Source organism: Balaenoptera physalus (genome assembly GCF_965194825.1).
Source record: "Balaenoptera physalus genome assembly, chromosome: 6".
In the NCBI taxonomy this organism is placed as follows: Eukaryota; Metazoa; Chordata; class Mammalia; order Artiodactyla; family Balaenopteridae; genus Balaenoptera; species Balaenoptera physalus.
The window spans coordinates 99,923,397-99,945,020 of record NC_138885.1 but is presented as its reverse complement, the minus strand read 5'-3'; the positions used below and the strand labels follow the sequence as shown (position 1 = coordinate 99,945,020).

Genomic DNA, 21,624 nt, shown 5'->3' with positions numbered 1-21,624 from the left:
TAGTACGGATGATTCATAATAGATTATCCATAAATTATGGTTGTAAAAATGGGCAAGCCCATGGTTTCCCTAACCATGGTGATTTGGTGACAAAGACTATTTTAGCCTCTTTTCTCATCTTTCTGCTACTGCTGTTTAGTGTCATTCAAGTTGGCTACTACTTTTACTTCTTTGCAAGTGGAGCTTGAGTGTATCTAAGTGTATTCTTGTGACCTAGGGCAGGGTCCATCAGGAAGTGGCATACTCATGTTTCATAGAGCCTCTTTAGATACTTAAATAATGATGACATCAGAGGAAGCCACAGGGTATAAATGGGGGATCACTAGACTGGAAGCCAAAGGCATCTTAGTTTGCTAAACGATTTTAGGATGCTATTTAATTTCTCTGCACCTCAGTTTCCTCGTTGAAAAGAGATGGAATGAAACACCTATTATATTTGTTTTTGTTTGTTTGTTTTGTTTTTTTAATCTGAAATGGGAAAACAGCCTGGCATATAGTACACATTCAATTCACGTTAAATCTGATTTCCACAAATCTAAACAGTTGTCAGTTACAGTTTAGATGCACAAGATAACAAGTGGTCTTCTCCAATCCTGACCTCAAGAGCAAGTTCGCCAGCCTTTCAGTTGGACCACTTATTGCTTAACTACCTCCCTGCTCCCACAACTACAGTGCACTGCCATGACGTATTTGCCCTTAGACTGACGTAGCAGCTTATAACCTTGGGAATGCTTAAGTCATCTTGCAGAAGTCTTAGTAGAAAGAGCAAAATGTGAAGTAAATAATCTGCAAGGTGTGGGTGCTAGGAAGTCTGTAATCTAAGGATGGAAAGGACTTTAGAATTCCCTAACTTTCTGCTCAGACTATCCTTCTTGATCCAGAAAACTTACAGAAACCACCCTACAAGATTTCCAGGTCATGGTATGCAAGAATTTTCAGAGAGAACTGAGTACCTGTCGTCCTCAAGCTTCCGCAGGGGTAACTAGATAGCGAACCATGGGCAGAAGCCAGAAGGATACAATTACAGAAATCACAAGAAAATAACCATGATATTTTAAAAAATATCAGTCTTTCAAATATCATTAAGACAAAATATCTTTCTCAATTATAAAATAGCAGATAAGGGAGATTCTGGAACTCTCTAATTGGGCCGTTGTCTCTTCTGCAATCCCTAAGGATTTATTAGTTTTCACATCTTGAACTACGAAACAGAATAAAAGGATGGTGACAGGTGGACTCACATGGTGCCTTTTAAGTGAATTAGTCATTTTGATTATACAGAGTATAGCAATATCCCTCAAAATTTGTTCATACCACTAGGATTCAAGTGTTGTTCAAAGCATTTTCTCTTTGGTGAACTATTGCCATAGGCCAGCGGCCCCCAACCGTTTGGCACCAGCGACTGGTTTCGTGGAAGACAGTTTTTCCGCGGAAGGTGGGGTGGGGATGATTCAGGCGGTAATGGGAGGGATGGGGAGCGGCAGATGAAGCTTCAGCTCACCTGCTGCGCACCGCCTGCTGTGCAGCCCGGTTCCTAACAGGCCGCTGACTGCTAGCGGTCCGCGGCTGGCAGAGGGGGGTTATGGGCCCCTGCCATAGGCCGTTAAAAGCTCCAGTGATTTTCAGTTGCGGAATACGCACCCCACATTCATTTTCAGTAGATGCCTGGTTGCTTGAGGTCTGCTATATAATGCCCTCATTTTAGGTCCTTTGTTAATTGTTTTATTTTTCTTCACTATTTTTCCTACTAATTGCTATTGGCCTTCATTAAGGAGATTGAAAACCTGCCCACTGCCTTCTACTGCAGCTGGCCTTATGGCTGTCCTTTGAATAATAGTCATTAACATCTGTGCAAAGTGATTTTTATTCACAGAGTTCTGAAGCATTAATTAGTGTCATAACAACCCTAAGAGGGAAGTAATTATAATTCTCATACTTTTTACACAGGAGAAACTGAGACACAGCTGGGTTAAGTCATATGCCCAAGCTCATGCATAAGAAGGTGAAGAATAGACCAGGACCTGAGGTACACAAGAGCTTCCCACTGCCTGACACCGGTGAGCAATCTAGACAGACTGCATACAGCATCACACTGCAGAGTCTCCTGGATGGGTAAAAAATCTTGTTTTGATTCTTATAATGGGGACCTTGAGTAGAATCTCATAAGGATGGAAAGTTCCTGAGACATCAAACTAGAAAATAAGCATAGGTTTTCCCCATGGGGAGCTCTAGGGGAAATGTGAAGTCCCCTTATGAAGACATGTGACGTGCATTGAAGGTACATATGATGCTAGTCAGCCATCCCTCTTTCTGTTATCATTGCATCTAATGGCTTCATGAACATTACTCTTCCCCAAGACTTCTACCTCAGACTCTAATGTAGCACTAAGGAGAAAAAAAATCACTGTCATACATTTCTATATCAAACCTCAAACCATAATGGATTTTAATACAAGAGTATTAAAAATAGACTATTTCAAAATTATTTGGCTAATCTGTGAGTTAATAGCTTCCCATATGATGCATAAGGTTTGGGTATGATCCCATTAATAACAGTGGGTATCTCTTTGGCCAAGCCTAATTTTGAAGCTAACATTTATTGATAAGACTTAGGGAGGTTGCCATTTTGTGTGCACATGCTTAAATACTTGCTCAATAATCAAAGACATAATTTCTTAAAAGCATTCCATTTTTCATTATTTTGTAGCTTATTTTTTAACATTCTACTATCTTATATAAGATAAAATGAAAATTATATATTAGTCTTCTCCAAATTTTTCCCCTAGAGCAAGAATTGTTCATTTAAAACAAAAATGGAAAGGCTTTTGGAAAATTATGGAGTAATGAACTGGTGTCTCTAGATGCTTTTATGGAACCACAAAGTTAGGAGCAATTAATATCCTTCCTGACTCCTCACCTCTTCCCTTTTGTCTGAAGTAAGGCAGAAATGAGAACCCATAGGCTGCACCTGACTAGTTCCCTCTGCAGATCCATTGGTCAGTCAGTCTTGGTCTGAGTTTAATTTAGGAGAGAAGTAAATATGATTGTGTAAATTTGACTTAACCCTAGACTCCAAGTTAAGAGGTAGGCACTACTGCCACTTTAGATAAGAGTATCTTCAGATAAAACACTGAGTTGTGTGATTTCTAAATCTATACTTAGTCCATTTGGTAATGCAGCAATCCAGTGAGCTGGGTTATATACTATTCTATACTACCTTGTCCCCCAAATAGTCTATGAATGACTTGGGGAGGAAAAGCTTGGCAAGTTTTGGGAAGCCACTAGGAAGGAAAGCCATCAATTATATTTAAAGGCACCAAGTGTTGTTAATTCCGCTCTAAAATAAGAATGAAACTGCCACCATCTCTTCATTCTCAGTGCAACAACTTAATCCTGGTCTTCCTTCCCTTCAGTTTATTCTCTTTATTGTTCAAATTAATGTATTTAACCAGTACTTACTGACAGAGAAAATCTAAAATGCAATAGATCATGTCATTCACTCCCCTATGTAAACTTCCGTAGCTTTAAATTTTAGATTTAAAATTCCATAGGTGGGATAAAGACTATTCATCATGTGGTTTCTATACGTTCTGCAATTTTCTACTGAAACCTTGGGGTTCATTCAGACCTACTGCACTGCTATGATTTTATTTGTCTGAAAGAGGCATTATGTACCTTGATATGTAATGGTTTCTCTTATAAGACTGTCCTTCTCCTGTTTGTCTGCTAAGTGAGATCTTACTCTTTGAGAGACTCCATTAAAGATATTTTAGGAATAAATTTCCACCAACTCCTACCCACCCACAAACAACAGTCAGTGTTCCTACTCCTGTGCTTCAACTGTGCTTTGAACAGATCTCTCTTCACACACACCACCCTGTACTGTAATCACATTAAGTGCAGAAATGATTTTTCTCCTTCACTTGTAATGCACATAATAAGGGCTCAATAACTGTTTATTGAACTATCATTTCATCTGTGCTATGTCATTCTCCCTCTGTAAATAATAGTGTTGTACTGTTTCATGAATGTCCTGTTTTATTAGATACTTTATTTAACCAAGTCTCAGTTGTGTCATGGAAAAAAAACTGTGAAAATTATAATTATTCACTTTGCAAGGATATTATGTAGATTAATTAGTAGACTCAAAGTGCTCAGAAAATGTAGGACTTATTGTTTAGGTGTTAAGTTCTATTATCTAAGATCAGCAGTGAGGCTTTCTAAATGTCAGGAGTAAAGTTTGAGAAACCGCTGCCACAGAAAATCTGTAAGAAGGTGCAAGCTAGGTGTGAAGTTTCTTTTTAAGTAATTTTGGTTCTGAAACGTCACATCGTTGGCTGGTAATTGAGTTTATAAGAATAAGATTAAGGGGGAAGTGGAGTGTTCGGTGTTCTGTAGACGGATGTGTGACTGTCTATTTATAGGCATATATGTATTATATATACCACGGGTACACAAATAATATATGTTATAGGTGTACAAAATCGTGATGCACATATCATATATCTAAATATTCTATACACACACATACGCAGAGAGTGAGGGGAGAGAGAGTAAGAGAAGAGTTAGTTAGCTAGTTAGCTAGTTATTCCTGGGAAAGCCACTGCGGTTGAGGTTAAGGAAGGCTCTCTGGGTTACACTTCCAATTGATGAGCATTGGAATTTGTGTCCTTTCAAGTCACAGTATGTATCCTCGTGGCTTCAGAACCAGCTATACTCCAGTCAGTTCATTGGTGCTCAGGGAAATCTTTATTACCGACTTTGTGAATTATTGGTAAAAACAGACGTGGGTACACTTAACTAAAATTTCTATAAAGCTTGAAGACCTGTAAAGTTCTTTCATATATATTTGAGATAAAGCCCTGTTTTCTGACATTATCAGGTTCAATGATTGGTTGGTTAGTTGAAAAAAAATTATTTCATTGAGGAAGCTTAAAAATAATACATACTTTATTTTTATTTAAATGGTCCTAAAATTAATATCAATTTGTCAATATTTTTATATTGTGCCAGGTCTTTTCCTTTATTCTGGATTCCCTGCTTTGAATTTCATCTTCTTGCCTAATCCACATCTAAAATTCATCATATACAATTTTCAGATTTGGGTTCCTTAAAGAGGAGGGAGAATTTAAAGATATCTGTGAAGACAGTGGAGTACAAATTTCTTTGACATATTTTATGATTTTCCCTTTAAATTTTTAGTTTTCTTGATATACCTGAATTGATAAAGATTTTTGATAGATTTACATTTATGGAGTCTTTCCAGAGCATTCAACTTAGTTTTTATAGAACTGACTCTCCTTTTACATGTATATTTACGTTAATTTATATAATGATTGAAATACGTAGTTACCATACATACCTAAGTTGTAAATACCTAAGTCCATATTCCATGAATTCTTGTCCAGAACTTTTCATTCACTGAATACATATATTTTTCCTAAATGCTTACTAGTGCCAGACACTGTGCACTATTTATGTTTCCATAAGAATGTGTGCTTCTCATTCTGCATGTGACATTTGCTATAAAAATTAATTCAATATTGGTGTTATTGTCGTAGCTGTCAGGGCCTATGAAGAACCCCAAGACTCTCTCACCCCTTGTGGCTTATGGACTTATGAGTCTGACAAAGTATACAAAGGGGCAGATTCAAGTGAGTAGAATTGCATGGGTAGATGCTAAATGTAAGGATGCTAATTCATGTATGTGTAAACATGAGAGGTCCAAATCAGTGAGCACCTGTGAAAGTACTTCAACCTTGGAACCATCTGCCTGGACTCAGGTAGCTCTCATTCTTCTAGATGAAGAGCATCTCCACCCATTCCACTCTTTAGCACCCTCCATCTTGACATACACTACTCCAAAAATTTTGAGAAAGACCATAAATGCTTCCGTAGTAATGCAGTCTGCCAGATGACTGCTTTTTGTCCATAATTTATACTGTACTTGTCATTATTGTACAACATTTTATTACCAGTCAGATCAATTAAAAAGTAATTTGTTTCAGATAGTAATACATTTTCTCCCATCTTCATGATGTATAAAGAAAAAAGGAATACAAAGTAGTAATGTGTCCTGCCAAGACTTGCAAACAAACAAGCAAACAAAAAAGAGGTGGTGTTAGATTGTTTATGGCTGCACTTGTTAAATGGCTATGTCTTGAGGTGGAAGAAGAATTAGCAGTCTTCTCTGCCAAATGCTTGTATTTCTTTGCAGCAGGACTGTTTTCCTTCTTAATAAGGGCAACAGTTAGGTCCATAGATTTTGTTTTACTCTATAGTTGCTTTGTCTTCACAATAGACTAAGATAATTGATGTTTCACTTTTTAAAAAGCACACCCTATAGTAGTTGCAACATTTGTCTGGAATACCCAGCTCTAATGTTTTTAATATAATGTTATACTCATAGATGAGGCTAGAGGAAGTTCAGAAATACATGTTTTAAATGTGGTTTTTGCTCTGATTCAAGAAAGAAGTGTCTCAGGAAATTAATTGCTGGAAAATCTTCTAGCCATGACTTGTCAACATGAAGCCATAGCTCTGGTTCATGAGTCTACAATGCCATTGTTATCAATAAGACTTCTAGTTTCAGTACCAATTGTTGGTTTCATTCCAGCGCCATGAGTCAATGAGCTGAGGTGGCTTTGCCTCAGCCAACAGGTGTAAGAGGTGAGAATTCATGACAAAGCTCCGATCAGATAAGAAGCAGTCTAGCCAGCTAGTGATGCCAAGTCACCCTGAGAATGCTGCTGTTGTCTGGAATTAGAACTACTTTATTATGATTAACATATAAAACCGTTTGAAGATTTGAATTTTACTCTAGGCAACAAGAAGAACAAGAATTTTCTTGTTAAATGCTTGAAATGCAGTTTCAAATACATAAGCTGGTCTCATCTTGAGAACTGGTATTTTACATGACAGATTGAGATATTCTTTTCTCTTATGTATGCAAGATCCAGGGGTTGCATGAAGCTTTATTGAATATTGAAAGCCACAGACTACCTAGGCACGCACTAGCCTTCAGCAAAATTGCAAAGGGATGAAGCTAGTGTTTGGGCTTTACTATCTCTCTTTTTCTGTGATCGTTTTATTGCACCCCTCTCTTGGTTTCTAATAAGTCAGCGGCGGGGTGGAAAGATCACTGAGCTCGGAGTTAGAGGAGTTAAGTTCGCCTCTCACCACTCAAAATAACAATTAGACTTACCCTAGTAGAGCATATGTAACAAAAATAACAAACCCTTATATAGTCAGTCAAATACTGTTTTAAGTGAATTCAAGCATTAACTCATGTAATCCTCAAAACCACGCGTGATGTAGGTACTATTCTTACCCCCATTTTATAGATGGGGGAACTGAGACAGAGTGGATAATAACTTGCCCATGTTCACACAGCTAGTGGCAGCTGGAGCTGGGTATGGATTCAGGGAGTCTTGCTCATTGTTTTCATTTTGTGAGTTGGCCTCTGCAAACCTCTCCTCTCCCCATCCACTTGTTCTAATAAAAAATGAACAACTTGTAGTTCAACAGCATGCCGTGCTGTTCTTACAAATGTATGCCTTTAAACATACTGTGACTTCTCTCTGGAATGTCCTTGTCCCCCTGTCTACCAAGTAAACACCTTTGTCTTTCAATTCCCAGTTCAGATATCACTCTTTTCTCCAAATCAGATAAAGTTAACCTATCCCTTGTGTGTGTGTATAATATGTGTATTTAATTGAAAATATATTAAATTTTTTAAAATTTTGAAGTTCTTTAAGAAATGTATACAATATGGTACCAATAAATTTATGGGAAGAAGCATTCAAAAGATAAGTAAGAAATCAGAATAAAAATAAAGCACAGCTAAATGCAGGAATACAAGGTATCTTATTTTAAAATATTTAATAGCATAGCTAAAGTTGGCTGCAAATACAGTTCTAAGTAGCCAGAGAGAGAAAGAGATTTTTGAGATTCAGAATATCCATGGGATACATTTTTTAAAAGCCAGATGCTTAAGAACTATATAACTTTATATCATTCTGAAAGAAATTTCTGCCAACAGTCTTCATAAATAAGCTATTGGCTGATATACTAATAAATATTTTCAACTGCATTCAGGATTGCTATTCAGTGAGTATGCATTAGTATGGCCATCCTGGTTATTAAAATGCTGAAGTACTTCCTTACTGATTGGTAAATAGACGTTGCCTTGAACGCCTTTTCTCCATCCCTCAGTATTCTCTGCTCATCCGCATCATCCAGCAACCAGAGATGAAATGTGGCAAAGCAGGATGCTTTAAGAACTGCTCCAGCACTCTGGAGGTGTTCCTCCTGGTGGGCCAGTGTCCATGCCTCACAGGTTGTTAAATATGTTGGCTATCATCTCTCAATTAAAACAATACACCTCCTGAGACTTAGAAACTCCATTCCCTACATTACATAGCCACTTGGATTTCTTACGGATTCCTCAGTGTTAACACGTCATAAATCAAGTTTTAAGAATAATGAGTAGATACAATATTGAGTTTTATGTTTTCCCTAATAGTTTTCTCAACTCAATGATCTAATGCCAAAGTACAATTTAGTAAAAGAAAATCTAAGAGGACCAAAGAATTTATACTTCTGGATGAACAGAATAACTACTCATTCTAGCAACACTCCAAATAAAAGTATTTATCACGGTCACACTTTTAATGAGATTTAGCAACAGGGTGCTCCAGAGTTTCATTTTTGGTGAGACCTGAAAGGCAGCTATTTTGTGTTGCTAACTAAGGACAGATCCACAGGCTTTGATACTGTGCCAGACTGAGGAGCAGAATCAAAATTTTCAGTGAAACTAAAGAAGCCAATCAGGACAGTTGTCTGGAGAGATGGCCCCTCCATCTCAGCACAGAGGTGGCAGAGGATTTTTCCACAGAAAATAGTACTGGGGCCATGCCAAATATGACAAAATGGGCACCAGAGCCCATCTATACACCCAAATCATGGCCAGGTTATGCGGCCATGAGAAATTAACAAAGCATGTAAATTAAATCTTCTGGTGATCATTTTTTCTTAATTTTCAATTAACTTTATTGAGATATAATTGACATACAATAAAATGAACCCATTTTAAGTGTATGATTTGATAAGTTTTGAAAAATGTAATTACCCATGGAAGCCACCCCAGATCAAATTATGAAATATTTTCATCATCCTACAAAGTTCCCTTCTCTCTCCTTTCAGTCAATATGTTACTCCCACCACCAGCCCCAGGCAATCACTTATGTGCTTTCTGCCATCATAGCTTAGTTTTTCTTATTCTAAAATTTCATAGTCATAGAATTACTTGATAGTTACTTTTTGACGACTGTCTCATTTGCTCAGCATAAAGTTTGTGACAATGATCCTTGCTGTAGCTGTTTTCAATGGTGAATAATATTCCATTGTATAAATGTCACAACACATTTATTCACTCAGCTGTTCATGGATGTTAGGGTTGTTTCTAGTTTTTTGGTTTTTTTTTTTTTAATACAATTAAGAGCAATGCTGCTGTGGACATTTGTTTATAAACCTTTCTGTGAGCATATTTTGTATTTGCTTTTGGATTTCATTTTAACTTTTTTGGGAAAAAAATTAAACTTACAGAATACTTGCAATAGTATGAAGAATTTTCATTTACTCTTCACTCTAATTCCCCAAATGTTAACATCTTACATAACAGTGGTAAAATTATCAAAACTAACAATTAAATATTGGCACAAAACTAGAGACTTTGTTCAAAGTTCCCCAGTTTTTCTACTAATGTCCTTCTTGTGTTCCAGAACTCAATCCAGGGCACTGCGCTGCATTTAGTTGTCATGTCTCCTTAGTTTCCTCCAGCCTAAGACAGTTTCTCAGTCTTTCCTTGACTTTCCAGTCAGGTGTAGAATGTACCTCAGTTGGATTCATTTGATGTTTTCTAATGATTAGAATGAGAATATGAATTTTTAGGAAGAAAATCACAGAGGATATGTGCCCTTTTTAGTGTATTGTATCAGAGCTAAGTGATATCAATATGTCTTACGACTGGTGATGTTAATCTTGGTCGTCAGTTCAGGTGGTCCCTGTCAGATTTCTCCACAATAAAACCACTATCCGTCTCTTCCTGTACTCTGTGTTATTTATTCATCTATTTATCTATATGTATAGATTTAAATATATGTATTAAAATATACACCTTAAAATAAGATGAACTGTTATATATATTCCAATTCCAAGCCACCCTCACAGGATTCATTCTAACATGCCCCTTGTGCATATTTGTAACCATACATTGCTGAGTAGAATTCTCTGACAGTGAGGAACTCTCATCATTCACAGTATACTTACTCATTTCTTTAGTTCCAGTACACATATAAAATAATTTCAGATTGCTAACATGTACCTCTGTAAGAAACAGACTTACCATTTAGAGTACAGTGTTTTGTATAATTCTTTTTTTGTCTCTATAACTAGAGTATCAAGTCAAAACACTATTACTAAGTTACTTTAGTCAGCTTCTTTCTTTCCATAGCACCACTGCCAGTCACAGCTCTGCTATGTACTAGCTCTGGGGCAATAGAAAAATTACCTGACCTCTTTGCCTTAAGTTTGTCATCTATAAAATGGAGAATGTAATGGTAAGGATGTTCTCTATTGTGAGTAGATGCCTGGCACATAATATTTGCTAGATAAGTATTTGCTATTATTACTGCCTATTAGTCATTATCAAGGCAATAAATTGACTTGCAATTATGACACACATAACTGCATTATAATCTAGTTTTGTCTTTTTCCTCTTTAGGTTGTGAGCTTTTTGAGAATAGGAATTAGGTCTTTATTTCTTTACACAGGTGTCTTGCATGATAAGTTCTCAAAAGATATTTGTTGATGTTATTGAGTATTAGGTACATGCTATATATTAATAAAACCAAACAATATGATATGGTAAGTGCATATTAATGTGCTAATAAATAACTGTTTAGTATCTCTTCCTAGTCACAAGTTTGTGTTTTTGACATAATCTTTCCTGAAAAAGGACCTATTCACATATGCACATATTTCTCTTTCAGAAACTTACAGAATGGTGTCTAAAATTCCCTCTATTTGATCTATCCTTTGGGTTAACAGTTTATTTAAACTACTTTGGAGGGAAGATCCAACATAATCTGTCATAAGAGCTAATGAGATCTCTTTCATTTTTCTATTTCAAAAGAAAAGATTTGACCAAGATGGCACAAAAGGAAGAGGAGTCAGGGGATGTGAAGGTAAGAACAAGAATTTTGCCATTACTCTGAAACAAGGATGAATATTTAGCAAGGATTAAAATGTAAACATTAAATCATGATTTCTCTCTAGGGGGAAGCTATAACATTCGCTTTCATAATGACAAATTTTATTCTTCTGGTAGTAATCTGTTCTGATTGTTGTGTTCCCTTTAATTCCCACAAGCATTTTGCATGGAAAAGCATTACAGAGATATAGGAGAAATTTTTATCTGTCTTTATTTTAAATTTATAATTAGGAACTCTTTTGCTAGATAAATGTCAGATATAAATGAAATAAATACATGTTTCATATTCTTTTATTAAACATCTGGGGAATGTGGAGAAATCATGTTTTAGAGAATCAGGAAGTAAATATTACCCTGAATATAATAATTTGGAATCATACAAAATTAATATAAAGCAAATAAGTAAATACCTTTGAAATGGTTAACTTTGTGCTTTAACAATAATAGCACTTGACAATGTTTAAACAGCTAACAAAGAGGGAATTTAATTTGCCTAAAAAATATTATTTAACCAAAATGATTAATATAATTTCTGGTATCTGGGAAATTTTCATAATGTAATATCAGAAAAGAAAAGATAATATTATTAGATAATAAGACACTGATTTCCCCTAAATTTCTGTAAAAACTTTATGAGGTCATCTTCATATGCATTAGCACAACTTTGAAGACTCTCAAAAAGTACAAATTTTTTTTATCAGGTATAGGAGCCTACAACTCTGAATTGAGACAAAATTTACTGCCTTCCTAGAGAAAGAGATATAATTCTTTTATTGTCACTAACATGTCACAGTAACCAAAAGCTTAGGTTTCTATGGAAGCAGGAACATTCAATTGCTAGGTACTGAAAAATAAAAACTGCATTATTGTGTTATAGCCAAGATGATGAAATATCTTCAGTAAACCTACACACTAGTTGTCAAGCATTTATTCATAAAACATTTATTGATGAGGCATTCTGGTCAATGTACTAGTCTATGCATCTGGGGAATATAAAGATCAATAAGACATCCTATTTATATACACACAGAATTATAATACATGGTTGAAATTGGAAGGAACCTGATTAACACTTTTGGAAGTATATAAATGGAAGTCAATATTAAAATTATGTTAAGTTTCAGTAAAATCAGCAACAAAGAAGGGCTTAGTGACATGCAAGGAAAAGGACTTAGCCCTGCCTAAGATGTCATTGTTGCGTCAAATCATAATCATTTTAATATCAGCATATTCTAGGGGAGATTTTGCTAGAAAACATTATGGTAAACAGACACAAACATTTTATTTTCTAAATAATAACTACTTGATTTTTTCATATTATTTTCTATCGTTTTCTTGTTTAGCATCACAAAGTTTGTTTTCTTCACATTTAAGGTATAAAGATTAGTTAACTTACTTCAGGTCATTGGCAAATACGCAGATTTAGTATCACCGGTTTATATTGCTTTTCATAACATGCTTTTAACCACTTAAGCATCATTAAGATTGTTAATATAATTTCAAAGCAAAATTGCATTTCTTATTTAGCTGAATATATAGATTTATTTTTCCTTTAATTGAAATTTGCATTGTTGGAATTTAAACAGCTTTTCTTAAGAGTCAGCCAGAAGCTTTAGACAGATACGTTTTAACAACTTCGAATAAATTGGAGGTCAGATCAACCTCCTTGTCTCAAAAATTCTCTGATCTGTTCTGCAATGACTGTCAGGTTTAACTGTCAGATTCCTCAGTGTCAAAACAAACTTCAGCTTTATCTACTTGTAGGTCTACTTTTCTTGGGTTGGTTCTGTAATGCAGTTGACTATTGCTTTACAAGAAGATATCTAAATATGGTAATGCTTCTAGCGATGACTATTTACCTCATTTACAGCTAATATATATTCCATAGATCTAGGCCCATTTCTTCTGCTGTTACCAAATCTTTTTGTTTCATAAATGCCAGATGTGGGTTAAAATGGAGTTTAGAAAAATGAAACAAGAAAGAGGAAAATGTTTTGCTTCCCATTGTTTATATGTACAAATCCACTACACACATGTATATTTTTAAGGAATGATGTGGCTTAACCTATGAAAACACAGGTAAGTCTGTTGCTCTAGCCCAATGGGGGTGTGAGTCCAGATGGAGACTCTAAATTATTTAAGCAGACTTGGCAACAGTGCTCTGAACAATAGCTACCTGAACTGGACTGGTGTGTTCATTCTCCCAGAAAAAAAGTCCCATAGAATCTTAGTCACTTCCAGTGAGTCTATAGCTAAGAGTCTCAGGAGAAAGAATTGTTCTGCTTCAATAGAAGCAGAAAAAATATTTATATTGCTTTGCAAGAAGCTGTTTCTATTTTTCAAACTTTATTGCTTTTCAAATTATGAAAGCAATAATGTTCATTGTAATAAATCCCAACAATATAGAATAAAATGTTACCAAGCTTCATCCCCTTCCTACTGGTCTCCCCCTCCTCAGGGATGATCATTGTTGGGTATCTTTTAAGATTTTAGTGCATGCAAACATTCTCAACATGTGTACATTCCTACGCACGTTAAATGGACTATATCATGTATAACCATCAAGCCTATCACATAGAGATCTGCCCGTTTTTCAACAATGCTGCAGAATATCTCATTATGGGACATACCATTGTTTACTCCACAGCTCCCTTATTGTCAGTTCCATAGGTTGATTCATTTTCTGTTTTCTTTAACAAATCATGCGGTCATAAATACTTCTATGTAGAAATATTTCTAAATTTATAGTTTATTTTTGTAGGAATTTTAGAAGTAAAATCATTGCTACAAAGAGTTGTGTGTAGTATCTTGATAGATAATAAAAATTGTTTACAAAAATGAAATTGTGTTCTTTGATATCCCCACCAAATTAGGCATGATTCTCTATACTTTCACAAATGCTGGTTATTATTATATTTTTTAAAAATTTTATTTTGTACATTTAAATTTTTCATTACTTGGAATTTATTTCATGTATAGTGTGAGGTAGGACTCAAATATAGCTTTTTCCCAAATGAATATCAAGACCCAGAATCATTTATGCACTGAGTATCCTTTCTCCGGCACTTTTATTATGGACTATATTCTCAAGTGTAATCCATATATTGGTTAAAGTTCTTAGTTGCCCAGGAACCCATCACCAGAATTTGAAAATTGTCGTGGGGTCTGCTGAGCTTGACAGCTAATGGTGTGCTGAGAACTGTCCCTCCAAAGAGGCCTTTCCATTCCTTTGGGAGACTCTGGGCAAACAGCAAATCTACTTGGGCTCGTCTCTGCATAAAAGAAATTTGTTTCAGGATGTTATATAGCTCAGAGAATAATCAAGTTGCTGAAAAAATAAATTAGAATCAAGTTTCTGGGATGCTTCTTGAACCACTGTCTGGCACAGTCAGCCAAGAAAGCAGCCACATCAGCTACCACTAAAGCTACCAAAAATAGAAGCCTGTTTATTCACATAGGTCAGATCTCACATAGGTGTGTTTTATTGCAGGAAGCTTGTCCACATGCCTGCCCTCTAGGTCCAAAGAAGGCTTGAAATACCAGAGTCATTAAATCTAAGATGCTATCAATTGTAAGATACATGATTATTTTATGTACCACTAATAAAAACAAAACACTGACCACTAAACTCTGACATAATGTTTTCACTTAGAATATTTATTTTATGATTATTGAAAAGGAGAATATTTTAAATTTATTTAGACAGATTTTTATTGCATGTTCTTATGCATACATTAAAAAGGAAATTATAGGCAGAATGATTTGGTTAAGCAATTCTAAAACTTCAGTGAAGGAGTCATCCTCCAAATATTCCTAATTTCAAACAGGGAAATAGAGGCAATGACAGATTCCCTAATTAATTTTCTGAGACTATAAATAGCAGCCTCAAGGGAGACTAGGAGGCACACCGCTCTATCCAGAGTCACAACTGAAAATAGGATTCCACCCAAGTGGGGAAAGGGGCAAAAGGTTCCCTCTTCTTTGCACCCATGTTTCCAATCATTCTATTAGAAAAGACTTACATTGTGGCAATATTCCATTAAGTGGCATTAACAAAAATTGTTCTGTTGAGAATATAGAAAGAGTGTTTACCATCCTTTGGAGACACAGCCAAGAGTCCAATTTAGGATCACCATCCCTAAGAGGGCTGCCCTCTCTGACTCAGCCTACATTCTAAAACAGAAAGTACAGAACTTCACATTTATAATCTCTTTGTGAAATAATACTATTAGAAAAAAAAAAAGCTTGTCATAGATATGAAGAAAAGTTTGCAGAATATAGGTATGCTAATGAAAAGAAAATGCTCCAGAAAGAAATCCATCAAATAAGTAGCAGTGAATACCTCTGAGGATGATACCGAGAGGAGGGAGAGATGGTGAAGGTTTGATTAGAGACTTTCACTTTTTACTTTTCAGTTTCTGTTTAGGTTTTTTTTTTTTTTTTTAATTTTTATTTATTTATTTATTTATTTATTTATTTATGGCTGTGTTGGGTCTTCATTTCTGTGCGAGGGCTTTCTCTAGTTGTGGCAAGCGGGGTCCACTCTTCATCGCGGTGCGCGGGCCTCTCACTGTCGCGGCCTCTCCTGTTGCGGAGCACAGGCTCCTGACGCGCAGGCTCAGTAATTGTGGCTCACGGGCCCAGCCACTCCGTGGCATGTGGGATCTTCCCAGACCAGGGCTCGAACCCGCGTCCCCTGCATTGGCAGGCAGACTCTCAACCACTGCGCCACCAGGGAAGCCCTGTTTAGGTTTTTTTAACAATGAAAAAGAATGCATGCAATCCTTTATGTAGCTAAAATATTGATTAACCCTTCTATAAGGATATAGATTAATATTATCAAGATATTAGCTGGGTCATTCCTGCCCAATGAAATCTAGGTAGGATTGCCATAAAACTCCAGCTCCATGGTTTAAGGAATCCCTAATCTCCAGATTCCAGGAATTTACTCTTTCATGGGCCTTTGTGCTTCTTCCTCCATCCTTATGTGCTGTATGTATTGTAGTAGGTGGGCTGAGACATATAGCTTGACAATCCCTAGGTTCCCTCTTAAATATCCATATGAAAGCTCTGAAGGCAATGCAGACCTTTATGAAGACTTTACATGGGGAGTGAGGGAGGACTAGACACCACACAATCTAAACATGCTTATTTACACTTCTGGTTTCCAAAGTTGCTTTTCACTGCTCTCCTGCTTCAATTTACCCTTTCTCCTTCCACACACTCCGAGGCTCCTTGGATTTTCTGTCTCCCTTCCAAATTTTCAATTCCTATCCTTCTATTTGCCTTAGTTATTTAGCTCCTACTGCCAATTTTCACACATAAACATCTCAAGGTGCTCTACAGAACAGAGCAATGACTTTATTGTTGTGGGTGCCAATTATTATTATCTGTCATTGTTATACCTTCCTCCCTTGAAAGAAAAAAAAAATATTTGTAATTCTTAAACTGTTTCCAATTCAAGGCTTGTTGCCTTTCCTTGTGCTTGGAGTTTTCTTGCCTGGTACTTTCTACCTAACACAGGGAGTATCTTTCACCTTCTTCTCCAAGGTGAAAGATACTTCTCCAGTCACCACCTATTCACCACTCTGGCCTCTACTCCAACCGGTTCAGGAAAGGGCTTTGCTTCTCATTATTTCTGCATCTGGGCTGGGTCGTACTTGCATGAACTCAAGTTCTCCAGTTGCTTCCAGTCCTAAGAAGATGGTTCAGTTTTGTTCTGTGGGGGATGCTGAAGTCATTTTCCTGTCTTCCTCATCCCAAATTTTCTCCATGTACTATGATAATTTATGGAGACACTCAGCGCTCTCAGACACAGTGTGCTTCCCTAAATTATTCTGCACCAAATTGCCTCTGCAGTGACTTACCACAACCAAACCAGATTTTTCAAACTGAGTTCAATAGCACCTGCTTTTATGGCTCATTGGAATCATCTTTGATTTGAAAGTATATGTAAAGGACTCTTCAGATAAACATCACCTACAATTGTGAAAAAAGAATCCTGGACTAAAACCAAATGTTAATCAATACTGGAATAAACATGTGCATGTTTCATTGGAGTGTACATTGGGATATGCAGTGGGATGAAGTGATGAAGAATCAGTGATTGAGAGGTGTCTGCGGCCACCTGAGTGAATATCATGATAAGAATACTGAGTGGAAAACAACTTATATATGAATGCTGGTAGTATAATTCCATTTTTATGAAATTCAAAGGCACATAGGTTCAAACAAAAAACACAAAACATAAATATAGGTGGTAAGCCTATAAATAAAAGTAGGAGGATGATAACCCCCAAATTCAGGATACTGTTTATTTCTGAAAGGAGGTACAGGATTGGAGAGGCACACTCATGGCACTTCAAAGACATTTGTAATAACATACTTCTTAAACTTGATGGTAGTCATGAAGAGGTTTTTGCATCATTATTTTTTATGCCTTATATAAAGTTATACATATTTTGTATATGTTTACAAGCCCAATATATAAAATAATACTAAAAACTCTTGTGGTCTATTAGTCTAATTTTGAGATTGGTGTTAGTTTTTGAAACGTGTTGTTTGGAATATGTTTGGGGACTAAGGTTCACTACGTCTCAGAGGTAACTAAAGCAACAGGGTTGAGAGAAGTGCTAGATACTGGAGCAAGAAACTAAGTTTCCTGCCATTTCTGGTGAAATAACCTGTTTTTCTGTAAGTTTAGAAAGAGAAACTATTTTGTTAGCTAAATATGCTAGTTGCAGACTGGTACAACAGATAAATGAGGTACCTTGACCTTGAGAAATCCCTAAGAGATTAGGCACACGTAGATGAGAACATTGAATGAAAACACCCAGGAGACTGAACCGCAAGAATTGGATGAATGTCATGAGATAACGTCAGGTAGAATTTCATCCTGGAGATTTCTGTGAAGTGGGAAATAGATTTTACAATGTCTTCCTCAGTTTTCTAGGGCAATCTAGCCAGATAATTAAGAACAAGTGTTTGAGGAGAAACTGGCAACTAATGAAAGAAGCTGAGAACAAAGAAGCTGAGAACAAAGAAGAACAGAAGCTGAATACAAAGCTATGCAACCTTAAAACAAGTTCCCAGATCTTCTCTCTCAGGAGAGGCACCTTTATACTAACACGTGCTCCTGCGATTGCCCAAGAAGCATCAACCACTAGCAACTAAGTGCTGCTCCCCAGAAATGGCATGTCCCTTTTACTCCCACTCCATTCGCCAAAGCAAGTCCAGTGGTAATACCTAACTGTAAGAGTGTGGCGAGATGCAATTCTCCAGAAGTAGAGAAGTATTTGCACGTGCACACGCAGTAATAACATCTATTACCCAGACCAGGCACCAAAAGCGTTTCATTTTGCATTTTAATTTATCGATGTGCAAATGTTTCTATAAGAAAAAAAGGAAAACATTATATGATCCAAAAACTAATCAGTTTTCAGCAAAAACACTAACTGTAAACCTAGAAACTATTAAGAAATCTCTTGTCAAATCCATCTGCCTTCATCTGCTCATTAGAAGAGATGAAATTAATGTAAAACTGACATGTAAAACTGAGGTAAAGGGAAAACGCTCATTCATTATATGAGCATTTATCACACAGCTTCCAGGGAGGACCCTGCACAGCATATAGAAAAACAGAGTTTTTGCCCTTTCAAGAGCTTCCTCTTGGAGCAAAAGATAAACTCCCATACATCATTTCAACAGACTCTACATAGATCACAGGCTGCTTGGGTTAAAAAAAATAAGAAAAATATGTTAGAAAAGAGAAAAATGTATGAGAAATGGCAGAATATTATTTAAAACAGAACAAGAGATTAACTTTGAACAATTTTGCCTAACTACTTCTCCATCTTTTCTGTAGTTAGGCATGTTAATCCGTTTTTCAAAATTAAAGTTTTCAATTTCGTAAATGAAAATTGTGGCTCTCATACTGCTGTGACAAAAATTAGGGGAACATTTAGCTGGAAGGGATATTAGATTCTGTTTTACACTTCTCTCTGCTTTTGAGAAATCCACCTTAGAACAAAGTCAGATGTATTCTGAAGTCACATTTTGTATGTTTATCTTTACTGGCCAATTTTTTTTCCTTCAGCCCTTAAATGCCCTTGGGTATAAAGAAGGTGAAATGTCCTTCCTCTAAATCAGTGATTCTCAAAGGTCTGTATGCTTAAGATCCAAGTAGAGTGGTTGTTTAAAAAAAATCCTTATTCCTGGATGATATTGCTAAAGGTACTGATTCAGAAAATCTCAGACAGGGTTCAGCAGTCTCCGTTTTAAAGCAGAGCCCCTGTTGGTTCTGATATCAGAATCTGAATACCACCCTTTGAGAACCACTGTTATGAAGTGATCAACACGGATCAATCCATTCAAGTATTTTTTCAAAACCTGCTATGAGTAGCCAGGAGACTGGCTGGGTACCACCCATGGCGGCACTCCAAGGAAGTTGTGTGTGTTTTATAGCACTGATTCTCTGTGGAATCACTGACATTTTCTATCCTCTGACCTCCGTCAAACTACTAGTGAGTTCCATCATGAACGAGACACTAATTTAGTCCCTGTGGAGAGGCAAGATAAATAAGACATTGGCAAGGACCTCAAGGAGCTTACAGGTTTTTAGGGGAGTAAAGCCAGGAAGACCAGGTACAAAGTGGAAATAGATGGAGGTGCCATTTGGTGCAAGGAGGTGGCATTTGGCTGGGTCTTGAAGGAGGAGTAGCATTTTAATAGGAGTCTAAGTGGATCAAATACATTCTTGTTAGTGGGAACACTATGGACCCAGGCTTAGGCAGAGAGATGTGCAATTGCATGTTATATGAGGAGGTGGCTAGTGATCCAGGTTAACTAGAATGCAGTGATGTGACGATTTTCTCAATGATTTATTTGCAGTCTAAAAATTTTTAAGGGAATAATTTTGTGCATGCAGGGGAGGAGAGCAGGGTAAAGGAGAGAGGGAAAAACAGCTGACATTATTCCTCCTGATAGTAACCATAATAAACTCTGTAAAATGTAATCATATTTAATTCTCAGGTTAATCCTTTAGTGAAAGGACAAGGAAGTAAAATTATGTAAAAGCAGACAGCAGGAGGGAGGGAGGACAAGGGAGAGAAGCAGAACGGAATGCGAGCTAGATGGCTGCAGTGTGCTGTGAAAGAACATTACCCCATCTCTGGGGTTGCTGTGATTCTGTCTGATTAAGGTTGGCATAAAAAAAGCTACTTAGGCGCTGGCAGCCACACAGAGGAAGGCAAAAGAGATAGACCTGATTTTAAAACACAGTCGGCTCAAAAAGCTCCCAAGAAATGACTCAATATACTCAAGCAAGTGTAATATGTGATTTGCGTAAGAATAGTATACATAAACATCATTTCTATTTGTGATAATAGGTCAAGTTCAAGAACAATACTTTGCTCCTAATTAGAATGACTCTTAGAGAAATAAAAATCAGTTTGCCTGAGGAATTTATTCCGTCCTATATGTGTTTATTCCATTGTATGCCCCATCTCTAATAAGAAATGTAATTATGATGCATCACTCTTATTTTTAATTTATTTTTGACACTATTTTTTAAAGGATTTCTGAAATCAGAAAATGAATTACTTTTCCTTTTGCCAAGAATAGGCTACATTGCAGTAGGTCCTAGAGAAATCCACTTACAATGCTTTGATCAGAAGGAAGGTTTCCCAAATTGCAATAATGAGCTCTGAGAAATAGAAAATAAATTTGAATTGCTATTTTTTGTGAAGACAATATCTCTGAATGGAGATAACATAATTTTACATATAAAAATTATTAATATAATAATTCATCTATCTGTGCCATGTCATCAAATTGGAGTCTAGAATAAGTTAAGTTTGCTTTTAAGTTCCATTAATTATCTAGAGTTCTTCCAATTTAAGATATCATGGTAAACAAAATTCCAACTTTTGAGATTTTCTAAAAATTTCTTCCTATTTGATAGAACGCATTATTCTCTACCCAAAAAAACAAAAAACGAGATTTTTTCAAAGCATTTAAATTGCAATTTAACCAAAAATTCAATTTCCACATAATTTCTAGGAATCTATCTACTTCATAAAGCAAGGCAATCTTTAACATGGTAGCAGATATAAAGGGAGAAGATGGGAATGTCAGATGTATGTATATATAATAGCATGAGGTTGCAGGGATGCAGGAGCAGCATTTATCCTGAACAGATAATGTGGGTAGACTGAAATGCTCTAGCAATGGGGATGTGCCCGTTTTGAACAACTTGTGTAGGAAAGTGGAAAAAGTACCAGAGCAATCTGTCTGCATTGAACAAATTGCTTGGCTTTGAACCAGTCACCTAACTTCTCGACCTCACTTTATTC

At 36.3% G+C, this 21,624-nt stretch overlaps 1 protein-coding gene across 1 annotated transcript in view; it reads left to right on the top strand.

Moving 5' to 3' along the window:
* Positions 1–21,624, top strand: part of LOC309663367 (uncharacterized protein) — a 102,030-nt gene that overhangs the window by 61,995 nt on the left and 18,411 nt on the right. The window contains exon 3 of the mRNA XM_082467361.1: positions 1,948–11,246. The gene's annotated coding sequence lies outside the window, so the exon portion shown is untranslated. The remainder of the gene's footprint in view (positions 1–1,947; positions 11,247–21,624) is intronic.